Here is a 13,120-nt window from a genome sequence, read left to right on the forward strand (position 1 = left end):
GGATGCAAGAAGGTAGCAATTAGTGTTCCAAGCTGTATTTGTCACAATCAGCACTGATTCTGTTCTCTGCAGTTTGGTTTCTGCTAACAACTGCGCTATTTATCTTGCTGCCCACTATCTAACGTAAGTTATGTAAGCCACATTAACTATTTACATAAGGTTCAATGTAAAGAAAATATCAAAAGAACTTTTTTAAAAAAGCCATTAATTATGTATCATTTGGGGATCTTAAAAAACGGCGACAATGTGAACAAATAGGACAGGTCATAGGACAGAGACTGCCTTGGTCACCCTGCTTGATGACCTACGTCAGGCATCAGACAGGGGAAGTGCATCCCTGTTGGTGCTGCTGGACCTCTCGGCGGCCTTTGATATGATCAAACATGGTATCCTTCTGGGCCGTCTAGCTGGGATGGGATTGGGAGGCACTGTTTTGTGGCTCCAGTCCTAACTGATGGACAGGGCCCAGAAATTGGTGCTGGGAAACTACTGCTTGACCCCCTGGCCATTGGCTTATGGGGTACTGCAGGGTTCCTTTCTGTCTCCCATGCTCTTTAACATTTATATGAAATCTCTAGGAGAGGTCATCCAGAGATTTGGAGTACAATGTCATCAATATGCGGATGACACTCAGCTCTATCTCTCCCTACCACCTGATTGCAGGGAGGGAGTGCTCATCCTAAACCTGTGCCTAGAGGCTGTGAAGGGCTGCATGTGGGCTAACAAACTGAAACTTAATCCAGACAAGACGGAAGTACTGCTGGTCAAGGGAAAAACTGCATCAGGGACGGGGTTGCAACCTATTCTGGATGGGGTTGCACTCCCCTTGAAGGAGCAGGTCCGCAGTTTGGGAGTCCTTCTGGATCCTGCCCTGCTGCTTGAATATCAGGTGGCTGCTGTAGCCAGGAGTGCTTTTGGCCAGCTCAAACTGGTCTACCAGCTGTGTCTGTTCCTGGAAGCAAAGACATATGCATTGGTGACATCGAGGCTTGATTACTGTAACATACCCTTTGCGGGGCTGCCTTTGAAAACGGTTCAGAAATTATAGTTGGTACAAAATGCAGCAGCCAGAATGTTAACTGGAGCACAGTGCAGGAAGCATATCACCCCTGTGCTTTATTGACTCCACTGGCTCCCAATTTGTTTCCAGGCCCAATTCAAAGTGCTGGTTCTGACCTTTAAAGCCCTAAACGGCCTTGGACCAATGTACCTAAAAGACAGCTTATGCCTATATGTACCTGCCTGGGATTTAAGATCATCTGCCTCTAGTCTCCTCTGCGTGCCTGGAATGAAAGATGTTAGGGTGACAGGCACACGGGAGAGAGCCCTTTCAGTTGTGGCCCCCAAGCTTTAGAATACCCTATCCCAAGAAGCCCTCTCTGATGGTTTTCTGGAAAGTTCTGAAAATGATCTTGTTCCGGAGAGCCTTTGGGAGGGACTGAGGGTAGAGCCTGACACTGATTTTATGCCTTCTAGGTTAATTTTTACCTCTGTAGTCCATTCAGTACCACTCCCTATATATATATGTGTGTGTCCACCTTCATCAGCTTCTACCATACAAATGCTGCTACCAAGGGGGCAGTTCTAGAGCTTTGAGGATGGAATGCTCAGAGGGGCTTCATTTGCAGAAGCTAAGTGATGCTGGTACTGTCCTCCAGGTTCAGGCCATGTGGTGCCAATGTGTCCAGAGAGTAAATCCAAAAGTTCTCCCTTTTGGTCAATGCTGCTGGATCTGCTGGCATCTCTATCGTTGTAATGGAAAAGTCCAACAGGCTGTGACCCTGTGATATATATATATATATATATATAGTATTTTATGTATTTTAATTTATTTTAATGTTTTTGTGATATTTATTGTGTACAATTTTTATTATGTACATATTTGATTTTATTGTAAGCTGCCCTGAGTGCCCTATTATAGGGTAGTAGGATGGGATAGAAAGATTTTAAATAAAATAAATAAAATAAATAAATAAGTACTGATCGCATTCTCTTGACTGATCATATTCACTTCCCACAGACAAACTCATGAACTGCAGCAGTCTCTGCTCCCTTGCCTGTTTTTGTCGGAATTCTCTGACATCCCTAGGGAGAAGTTCTGTAGTGCAAGGACTTCTGGATGCACAATGACTTCTCCTCTACCCATGCACCCCCTAAATCTGTTCTGGGTTTCCCCTCAACCCAGGTTTGGGAAGGGAATGGTGGGGGCGCATGGGGAGAAGATATCGGGGGGGGGGAAGTTCCACTCTGCAATCTTTTCACTAAAGTAACTACTTTGCTGATGCCGCTCATACCTTCTGGTCAAGGGGGCACAGTGATGAACTATAGATCAGTGGTAGAGCATTTGCTTTGCATCCAGAAGGTCCCAGGCTCTGTTTCCTAAGCATCTCCAGGCAGGGTTGGGGGAAAACTCCCATTTGACGCTCCAGAGAGCTGTTGCCAGTCAGTGTACATAATGCTGAGCTAGATTGATCAATGGTCTGGTTCAGTATGAAGCAGCCACCCATGTTCATGGGGGACAGAAGGTCTCTTGGGAGCCACTATTTTGTTATTTGAAGGATTTATACCCTACCTTCTAATAAAATATGTACAGAGTTGCTAACATGAAAAAGGATGTTTCAGCCTGGTGCGTAACAGATGCTACATTTGTTGCCCGGTGGTTAGGGGGAGGGTGCTCCGAAGCTGAGGGGCTGCCACTGTAAAGGCCCTGTCGGTCATGACTGTCACCTTACCTTAGAAACTAGGGGCACCAGAGCCAAGTCTCTAATGATGGCCTTATTATTTGGAAAGTTGTAGTCCAACAACATCTGGAGGGCCACAGGTTCGCCATCCCTGACACAAACAATGCTGGGATCATTGGACAGATGACCCATATGATGCCGCTTCCTATGGTAACCTGAAACCTAGGCATTCAGCTGGTGAGGTTTTTCCATTACTTTGTCTCCATGATAGATGAAGATACAAACTGTAACATTTCTGTGTATCAGGCTGCTGTTATAAAGGCACAGAAACAGAGGCAAAGCTGGCAGCCGTCTTGCACACTTTGTCAAGATGAATGTATTTATCTATTTTACTCTCGAAGGATTTATGTTCTGCCATTCCTGTGCATTTGCATTGCTCAAAGCAGTCTACAACCATGAAGATATTATAAACAGGTGTCATGCTCATGCGTAAACTATATTCTGAACTATATTTGTACAGTCACCCAATAACCCACGTTCTCTGGCTGTCTCACAAGAATTAAAGGAAGAAAATGCAATATTAAAATAGAATAATGAAAGCTGCATGAAATAATTTTCTAGTGGCTATGCAATAAAACATAAGTCCTAAGACTGAGAAGCCCAGATTAAAAAAAAAAAGACACCTTGTTTAAAAGGTTTGCGTGAATAAAAAAGGTTTCCATCTGGAACCAAAAAGACTGCAAGAATGGCTTCTGGTGAGCGACTCTGGGGAGGCTGTTCTATAGCCAGCATGCTGCAGTCACTTTACAGCCCTATTCGGACGCAACTGCTATTTTCAGACCTTTTCAAAAGGCAGCCCCCACATGCAACGCATTGCAACAGTGGGAGGTCGCTAGAGCAGGGGTAACTGCGGCCCAGGGATCTCAGTCCAGACATGTTTGCAGCCAATGGCACAGTTGGCATAGCTCAACACCTGCCCCCCACCTCCTATGCCCACAGCCCCCTCTGCACTATACATTTAAACACTGGGATGGCGGCAGCAACATGGGGCAGAGGAGCAGTGTTAAGGTGTGTGTGTCTGTGTGGCTGTGTGTGACTCCTCAAGACAGCTTGCCAGGGGTCGGGAGGGGTCTCAAATATGGCAGTGCCTCTGATTGCAGCTGGCATACCAGTCAGTGTTAATTAAGGATGCTTTCGACAAGAGGGTTCACTTGGGCCCTCTGGAATTCCCAGTTTGTTTCAACACTGGCATGCTTGTGATGGTGCCAGAGACATGTTAATTGACCAGGGATGTTGGATTTACCACAGAAATTAATCCAAAGCGGCGGGGGGGACTTTTTCACTTTGGGGGCATTGGAGACTGGTCCATTAGGGCAAAGGGGGCACTGCTCCACCAACCTCAGTCTTGCTGTATCCAGCCCCCACCCGCCTGCCTTCTTACATACAAATAACCCAAGGGGTGGCCTTGGCTGTCAGCTTCTTCCTTTCTTAGTCTCAGAGTTGCCCTTGTAGAACTCAGCAGGGAGGGGGCCAGAGCTTGGAAAAGTTACTTTTTGGAACTACAACTCTCATCAGCCCCAGCCAGCATGGCCACTGGATTGGGCTGATGGGAGTTGTAGTTCCACAAAGTAACTTTTCCAAGCTCTGGAGGGGGCCCAAAGTAGAATTAGTTGGTTCTGCCTGCCATTGGGTCTGGCTCTGGCTCCACCAACTATTTGGACTTCCTGTATTCTGCCCCACCTAGGGATGGGTGAGAAATCTGATTGAGTTCACACTGCAAGCCAAATCTGTCAAATTTGCACTTGCTGAAACAATATGAGAACTGAAACACAGCCATCCTTTGGAATTTGCACTCATTCAAATTTTGCAATGCAGTTCGCCAACCAAGCAATATTTACCAAAATTCATGCGTTAGGGTAAAGGGTGCAAAAATGAATGTACGAGTGCAAACAGAATGCATTATATGATACAAAAAATGTGTACATTCATGTTGTAGGGGATTATGGAATGGGAGCACTGCCCTTTCACCCTAAGGAGGGGCCCTTAAGGGGGTCCTTTTGGCTGAAAAGGCGCTTGGCCAGGGCCCAACCTGGCCACTCTCTGGTGCCGACCCTACTGGTACTAGTGGTCCAGGAAAGCCAGAGTAAACAGATGGGCCTTCAACTGTCAGTGGAGCCACCCCAAAGTAGGTGCCCCATAATTTCAGTAGGGAGAGTATGCACACCCCTAATGTCAAGATCCCTGCCTGATCCTGAAGTGGACATTACAACAGAAAAGGTATCATTGTTGCCTGATCCATACAGCTTTGCTTTTAACTAAAAGAGAAAACTGCAAAGTATTATTAAACCTTCACCTACTTGGGGTAAAGACGAGAAGATGTGTTCTATGTATTTCATATTGTGCAATTCCTCCCCCGAGACATGTTCCCATGGAATAAACTAAGCAAAATTGTAGATTCATTGTTAAACAAAATCAGCATCTCCTTTGCCACTTACAGGATAAAGGTGTTCTACCCCTCCTTCCTTTTTGGGTCAATAGGCCCTTAAATGTTATGAATCACAATGTATTTGGCAGCTGACACTTGTCAAAAGCCAAGATGATCAATTGAGATACTAATCTGACATGAGGAGGCTTGGAGAAAATGAGGGAGGGGGAGCTCAGATCAGCGTGTGAGGAAAAACTCTAGATTTAATGCAATCTACAGCTGCACTTTTTAATCTCTGTCTCAGAAATTGATCAGGATGACGGTGGGGGGAGAGAAAGAAAATCTGGCATTTGGCTAGTGAAGTTTAATCACCATGCTTCTCCTGGCGATATTCTGTACGCAGAAGACTTGATCCTGGTTTCTTCCTGTTTGCAGATCTTCAAAACAAAATTTCACACGGATTTTAATAGGATTTGGATGGTAGCTCAGTGAGGGATCATCTCCTTTCCTTGCAGATGGTCTCAGGTTCAAACCCTGGTTTCTCCAGGTAGGAAGATCCTGAGATCCTCGCAAGCCACTGCCAGGCAATGTAGATGACACTGAACTAGACAATGTGTATCAGATTTGGACGAATCCTAAATCCTGAGCTGAACTGAGCCAATTTGGAGAGATTGGAGAAGTGGTTGAGGTGGAGTAGGCAGACACCATGTGGTCAAACATCAATAGATTTTGAAAGGTCTTGGGGATGTGAAAATGGGTGGGCTGGTGAATTAAAGACAGTTTGTCACTGCAGGATGGTTTGATTCTGATCTGTTACTGTAGCACAGAATGCAAAACGAAATATGATACTTGCCCTCCACTTCTGACTGGGAGGTTTTTAAAAAAATTAAATTGTATTATTTTACAGCCCAGGCGGCATGGATCCTTTGATATCTCCTAAAGGCTGCTATGTTTTCTGAGATTATATAATTGCTTAAATCGGTTAAAAGACAGATGGTTGGTGATTGTGAAACATTTTTTACATTTCCCCATAGATATGCATTTGCAGAAGATCCAACTCTTAAAAATTATCTTAGGGTTGCCAACTGACCATAAAAAAACCCAACCAGACCTCCCAGCCTGCTCTGCAGTTTGAGCTGCGCAATGAGACTTTTTACACCCTGAAGAGACACATTACCAATTTGCTAACATCTACCAATTAAGCTGGTTTCTTTCACTTTCTCATTTTTTCTAGTCTAAGTTCAGTACATCACATTTCTCGATCTTTTTGCATTTAAGAAAAAGGGGGAGAAGAAGAAATATTAACGAAAACACGTTAACATTTTAGTGTGCACATTTCCTAACAGTCACATTATTATTTGGAAGAATGCCCATATAATAAACAAGCGATTTCCCTAATATACTGCATTTCTCTGTGTTATTTCCACTAATATATGCTCTTGTATACACTGTTTTTGGTTGGGGAACTGCGTCACAAAATGTAGGCTGTGAGCACGCTAGTCACCTACAGCAAAGCATTTCCACTGGCCATACCTGGAGGGACAACAGATTGATCTGCCAATCGGTTGTGAAATCGATCTGAAGAGAATTGTTTTTTTTAAAAAAAAAATGCGCTTGAGCTGATCCCAAAGGTTTTACAGTAAAAAGGGGTGGGGGTTGACTAGCGTCGTGTGCCCCCGTTTTCAGAAAAGAGAAGCGGAGACGTGTTGGAACCAGCAGAACAGTGACTGTGTTTCTACCCTCAGAGAAGTGGGAATTTAAAGACATTTAATTTATTTAAAGAAATTTCTTCAAGAAATTTAATTTCAAGGATATGTTTCAATTTATATATTGTTGTGAGAACTGTGGATTAGCTAGCGGATTGCATTTTAATGCAAACTAAATCAAATTTAACCCCCATCTCTAGTGTAAAATGAAGCAGTGACGATGTTTGGGGAAGAGCTATAGCGCAGGGAAAGAGCATCTGCTTTGCATGCAGAAGGTCGCAGGTTCAATCCCTGGCATCTCCAGTGGGGCTAAGAGAGCCCTTGCCTGAAACCCCAGAGAACCCCAGCCAGCCATTGTAGACCATACTGAGCTAGATGGACCATTGGTCTGACTCAGTGTAAGGCACCTCCCGCTGTTACTAAGTCAAGGATGAGTTTGAAACTGTGCAATTCAATCTCTCAACAATATTTTTGCTTGGATGGAGGGGGATGAAAAATGGAGAACTGACGATGGAGAGGGAGCGGGTGGGGGTAGCGGGGCAGATTTATGTTGTGTCACAGTTGGACCATCAAATTTACCTCCAACGGCATCTGGGGCAAAGAAGTGGGGAGGGTGGAGATGGCAACTGAGGTTCAGAGAGGGCAGGTTGGTGGAATCAAGATCCTTGACACTTGCAAAGTACCCTGTCAGGAACATTAAGTATCCAAAAGTGATAAAGCTTCAATTTGCTAGTCCATTAGACTAATTACCGCAATAATTAAGTAACTACTTGATTAGAACTAATGGGTACCTAATTATGCAGGAGAAAAGTATCAGGTGGCAATTATCAGGTGGCAATTAATAGACTGGAGTTAATGTCTTTGCGCTGCCTCTGTATGAATTCATAAGCAAGGTAAAGAAAACAAACAATAAGTTATTAATATTTATTGGTGCCACAGCGACTTGCAGCTTGCTTCATTTACACAGAGCCAATCAGAGCTGCAAAGACGTAAACTGAGCAGAGTAAGAGCACAGGGACGGGTATATATTTCTTTAAAGCGACAGGAGCCTGGTGCACAGGTTGGTGGGCATGAGGTGTGCGTGGCTATGAGCACGCATGCAACGGTAAGGAGTAGCACTGAGGTGGCAGGCTCTGCCCTGTATCATGGACATTCGTTGCACCCACTTTGATTGACTAAGGGGCTGATACGAATGCAGAACACAGGGTCATAGGAAGCTGGCTTACACAGAGTCAGACCCATTGGTTCATGTAGCTCAGTACTGCCTACACTGACTGGCAGAAGCTCTCCAGAGTTTCAGGCTGGGGACATTCCCTGCCCTACCTGCAGATCTCAGGGGTGGAGAACCTGTGGCCTTCAGGTGTTGTTGGGTTCCAGTTTCCATCAGCACCAGCCAGGGTGGCCAATGGTTGAAGGTGATGGCAGTGGTAACTGGACAGCATCTAGAGGGCCACACGTTAGCCACCCCTGTTCTAGACAGTACTGAGCTAGCTGGACCAACGGCCTGGCTTGTTGTAAGTGGGTTTTCCTATGTTCCACAAATGCAAATAGATTTATGTGGGTTGTGATGAGTTTCATAATTCAGCAGGGTTGTGTTTTTTTGTCCACAACTGTGACTTCATCCGCTGTACCAAGCTGCTATAGAGAATGCTCTTCTGTGGAATACAAGCATCTCAGAGAGAAAGCTAACCTGGAAACCTAGAAGCTTTCCCCCTCCATCATCATGTTTTCTCCGTTCAGAGATTTTGTAACTCTTTTTGTAGTGGAGGAACATTTAGCCTCAGATACCTCAAACGATGGCTGGCAGCTCTCAGAATATGACGTTGACTTGTCTAGGGCCGTGGCTCAGTGGTCCAGCATCCATTTTGCATGCGGAGGGCCCCAGGTTCAACGCCCTGCATCCCCAGGTAGGGCTGGGGATGTCCTTTGCTTGAAACCCTGGACAGCTGCTGCCAGTCAGTGTAGGCAATACTGTGCTAAATGGATTGATGGTTGGACTCAGCAGGAGGCAGCTGCCTATGTTCCTCATCCTCCTGAAAATTCCAGAAATACTCCTCCCAACTTTGCACCCTGAGAACAGGGGGGGGGGCAATTCAGCTCAAACCCTGAATTATTGGCTCTAACAGTCCATATTTAAGTTTTCTTGCTATCATAGACTCACATGCCCACTCTTCTGGAATGTTCTTTCTCTTCTTCCCTTCAGCTGGGATGCATAGAATCTGCTTTAATCACACCTTATCCTCCTCTCATAGCTGCATGACCAGACCACAGTCACTACGGCGTCTTAGGATGTGTAGGGTGATGAATGGAACAGAATCTAAAATTAATTGAACACCAACATTTGCATAAACTGCAATATAGCCAAATGTATTGAAGGTTGGGTGTGTTTTTTTTGGTAATGATTGTTTGTAGGGGGAGAGAACATCAGAAGGAAATATATATATATATATCTCAGCTTGGTTCCACAAGCCCAAATTCCTAACATGATTAAGATAATGTATCACTCGGCTCCTACCTTATTAAAGGCATAATTGTTGCTTGACATAAGAGCAATATTAACTCTAATCTGGTTTTTATATATGTACAAATAGGGGAAGAGAGTCATTCGTGGAAACAGATGCACTTGCTGGATCCGTAGCCTTTTTATTAATGTTTGAATAATAACTGCCTTGGAGGGTCTGTTATAAATTAGAGGGACGAATTGAGATATAAATTTTTATGAGGACTTAGTTATACATTTCCATTATGTGTTTAAAAAGGAAGGAATTACGGTGGGGGCCCTGGCAACATTCATTTCAGGTGATTTGGATGGGGGAAGAGGGAAGCCGCAGAGAAGGAGGTGGCGGCAGCGGTGCGCTGGCTGTAAGAAAGATGTATCTGTCCTTTTGAACAGATATATCATATGTCATGCATGAACTGCGTTCGACGGGAGACTTTCCTCTGCTGCTGATTTCCCATGATTATTTATTTGACAATCACAAGTGATGATATATCAGTGAGTTTTAGGCCGCTTACAGAAGTCGGGGGGAGGCAAAGATAAATTGGGGCAACACCCAGCCGTTGCCTGAATACTACAGGTCTGTGAAAATATGAAGAGAAGGGATTTTGACTCCTCTCAGAGTATTAGAACTCAGAAGTGTGGGGAATGGTGTGCCGGGAGAGGGTTTTCTCTGTGTCAGCACCAAAATTGTGAAACCCTCCCCGCTCTCGTCACAATCTCGCGTCTTTGTTGTACAGCAGGGATTATGAACCTTTTTTCATCCCGAGGGCCACATTGCCTTCTAGACAACCTTCCAGGGGCCACATATCACTGGTAGGCAGGGCCTGAAGCAAAAGTGGGCAGAGCAATTGTGGAGCAAAAGTGGGCTTTTGCCGGTTGATTGTGCCATGGTGCAGTAGGCTAGCTGGTACACACACCTCTCTGTTCTCCATCCAGAGATCCTATGGTGAAAGGCAATAAATAAATAAAAATAGATAAAACATATTACCAGACCGTGTGTGTGTGTGTGTGTGTGTGTGTGTGTGAGAGAGAGAGAGAGAGAGAGAGAGAGAGAGAGAGATCCAATGAGGCTGATGTGCCATTGTTTTAGGACAGGCCAATAAAATTAAGTTTTGGTTAAATTTAACTGCTTTTGTGCCTCTTGCATTCCTTTTGTAATCCTATTGCACACCACATAGAAACCATGGTGTTACACTATATATATAACTCTCCAGGGTTTCAGGCAGGAGTCCCTCCCAGCCCTACTAGAGATGCCAGGGCTAGAACTTGGGACCTTCTACATGCAAGGCCACTGAGCTATGCCGCTTCCCCACTTCATGCAACCTTCAATTAAGTTAAAGAATTCATTGCTGGAAAATGTGGTGATAGCTAGTAGCTGAGATGGCTTTGAAAGAGGATTAGATGAACTCAGGGAGGATAGATCTACTGAGGACTAGTAGGCAGGGTAGGTAATTGGAGCCTCCCAGTCCAGAAGCTACTGCTAGATGCTGATGGCCACTCTGAATGCCAGATGCTGAGAATAATCAGGGAAGAGCTCCTGCCTTCATTCCTAGACCTGTTTGGCTGGCTGGTGAGTTGGATGGGGGAGACATTTGATTCAGTTTGCATTTAAAGCCAAATCTATCAAATTTGCACTTTCCAACACAACATGAGAACCAAAACACAGGCATCCTTTGAAATGTGTGCTTATCCGAATTTTGCAATGCAGAGTTTGTAAACTCTGTTTACAAAAATAGGGTGATGTGCACATAGACATGAATATTATAATGAAAAATAACATACAAACTTGCATTATTTTAGGAGAAATTGTTTGCAAAAATGCCTATCTTAGTCAAAGCTGCATACAAAAATGTGTTTATTAGGAGAAATTCACACTGAAATGCTGAAGGATTTTCATTTTTTTAAAAATCGTAAATTGCTGCAGAAATGGGGAGAACTGCATTTACAACTGGAAAAATGAGGAATGGAGAGAATCACAATTAATAGATCCTTCCATCCCTACTTGTAAAAGAACATTCAACCGGTAAGGCTCACCTTTGACTATATAGTTGAAGGCAACAGAAAAATTCCTGCAGGTTTATCAGTCCGTCTAATAGCGAACTCAGCTGGTGAGTGCCAATAGCACTGTAGTCAAAATGGGTCAATTAAGAAGCAAGAGGGGACCCTGAGATTTGCAGAAGTACAATAAAAAAAACCTAAAGGGGCAGCCCCCCCCAAAAAACCCAGTCCAGCGAAGACTGAGCATGATCTACATTCCCCAGGAGTTTTCTGGAGTTCTCAACTTAATTAGCAGAGGGAGCAAATCCAAAATGTTTGCTGCAAACTTGCTTGAGGCGGAATTGAGAAGCCCCTCTCAGCATAATGTCCACCCCCCCAAAGTCATCCTTTCATTCCAAAGATATACAGCTTTGGAAAATAAACGTGGGTTGAACTGGCTCCTCTTACAAGGCAGAAGCATATGGGGCTATGCATACATCAGGTGTTTCCAGCAAAGCAGCACCAGCACTAGCAAATCATAGGCATTTGTCATTCCTTGGCTGCCTGACAGTTCTGACAATTCATTAGAACAGGCTGGAAAGAGGTTTAGAAGGCAAAAGGAGGGTTCACAGGTAGTGGAGTCTTTTTCTTTTTCGCTTTTTGTATGATCCTGTAATGCCTGATTTGTATCAGTTTGGGTGATGAATACACTGCTGAGATGAAATTCAGCAAGGTCCCTCCGCTCTCCCACCCCTCTCCCAAGCCACTTCCTGACTACTTGATTTTTCTTTGTTTCCTTCATCAGCTCCCACCCCATGTCTCAAACTTTGATCTTACAAGGAAATGTTTCCAGTATTAACTGCCACCGCTATGAGGCATTAGGTTTCAGTATTTGCCTACTGTGACTGAAGGAACGGGCTGAGCAGCTAATTCCATCCCATTTCCATCCCACTGGTAGGGTGGATGAATATGTCCATTTAGGTTTCTTTCAATTTTTTCCTCTTTCCACCTTCATGTTCAGTTCACCACTTTCTGCATGTTTGTGATCCCCCCCGCAAAAGTCCTCATGAAACTGTCAGCATTTTCGTCTGCATTCCTCCTAATATGCACATCTTGCAAGCAATATTCCCCTAATACCATGGATTTTTAAATGTTATTTTCACAAATATATGTTTAAACACATTTGTTTTTGGTTGGAGAACTTCATCACAAAATTGGAAGAGATGTGAATTTCAGGTGATAGGGGTGCAGTCATCCAGGGACTCGGGGTGTGTGTCTTAGACCCTTTACTTTTTTGGGAGCAGGGTCCCAGCAGGGTCCCTATGTCTCCAATATCCCACAAGATAATCAACATGAAAGGGGAGCATATTCACCACTGAGAAGAACCTTCTAACATGCTTCCTTCTCATTTCCTGCTGATTGGAACCAATCAGAGTGAAAGGTGGTGAGTCAGCCGCTGAGAAGACTCTTCTCAGTAGCTAATACTCTCTTTTTTCATGCTGATTGGCTCCTAGGGATGTCTATTGTTGTGGGAGAAGGCATTAACAAGGATCTCATTCTCAACCCAGCAGCAAAACAAAACAAAAGGATGGGAGGGGGTATGGTTGTGACTATCATTAAGGGACCCTGCACTTCTGAATTTGCCATTGCACTGCTGGGCGATAGCTTCATTTCGGTTCAAGTATTGTTTCAAGAAGTGCAAATTCCACAGATTCACACAAATGTGAAGCAAGTGAATTTGATCCTTCACCCTTACTCACTAATCATAGGTACATTCTGTTCCACTGCATGCTGTTCTGTCCCATTTGATCTCATTGCACACAGTTTGTAT

The sequence above is a fragment of the Rhineura floridana genome, chromosome 14 (genome assembly GCF_030035675.1).
Source record: "Rhineura floridana isolate rRhiFlo1 chromosome 14, rRhiFlo1.hap2, whole genome shotgun sequence".
Taxonomy (NCBI): domain Eukaryota; kingdom Metazoa; phylum Chordata; class Lepidosauria; order Squamata; family Rhineuridae; genus Rhineura; species Rhineura floridana.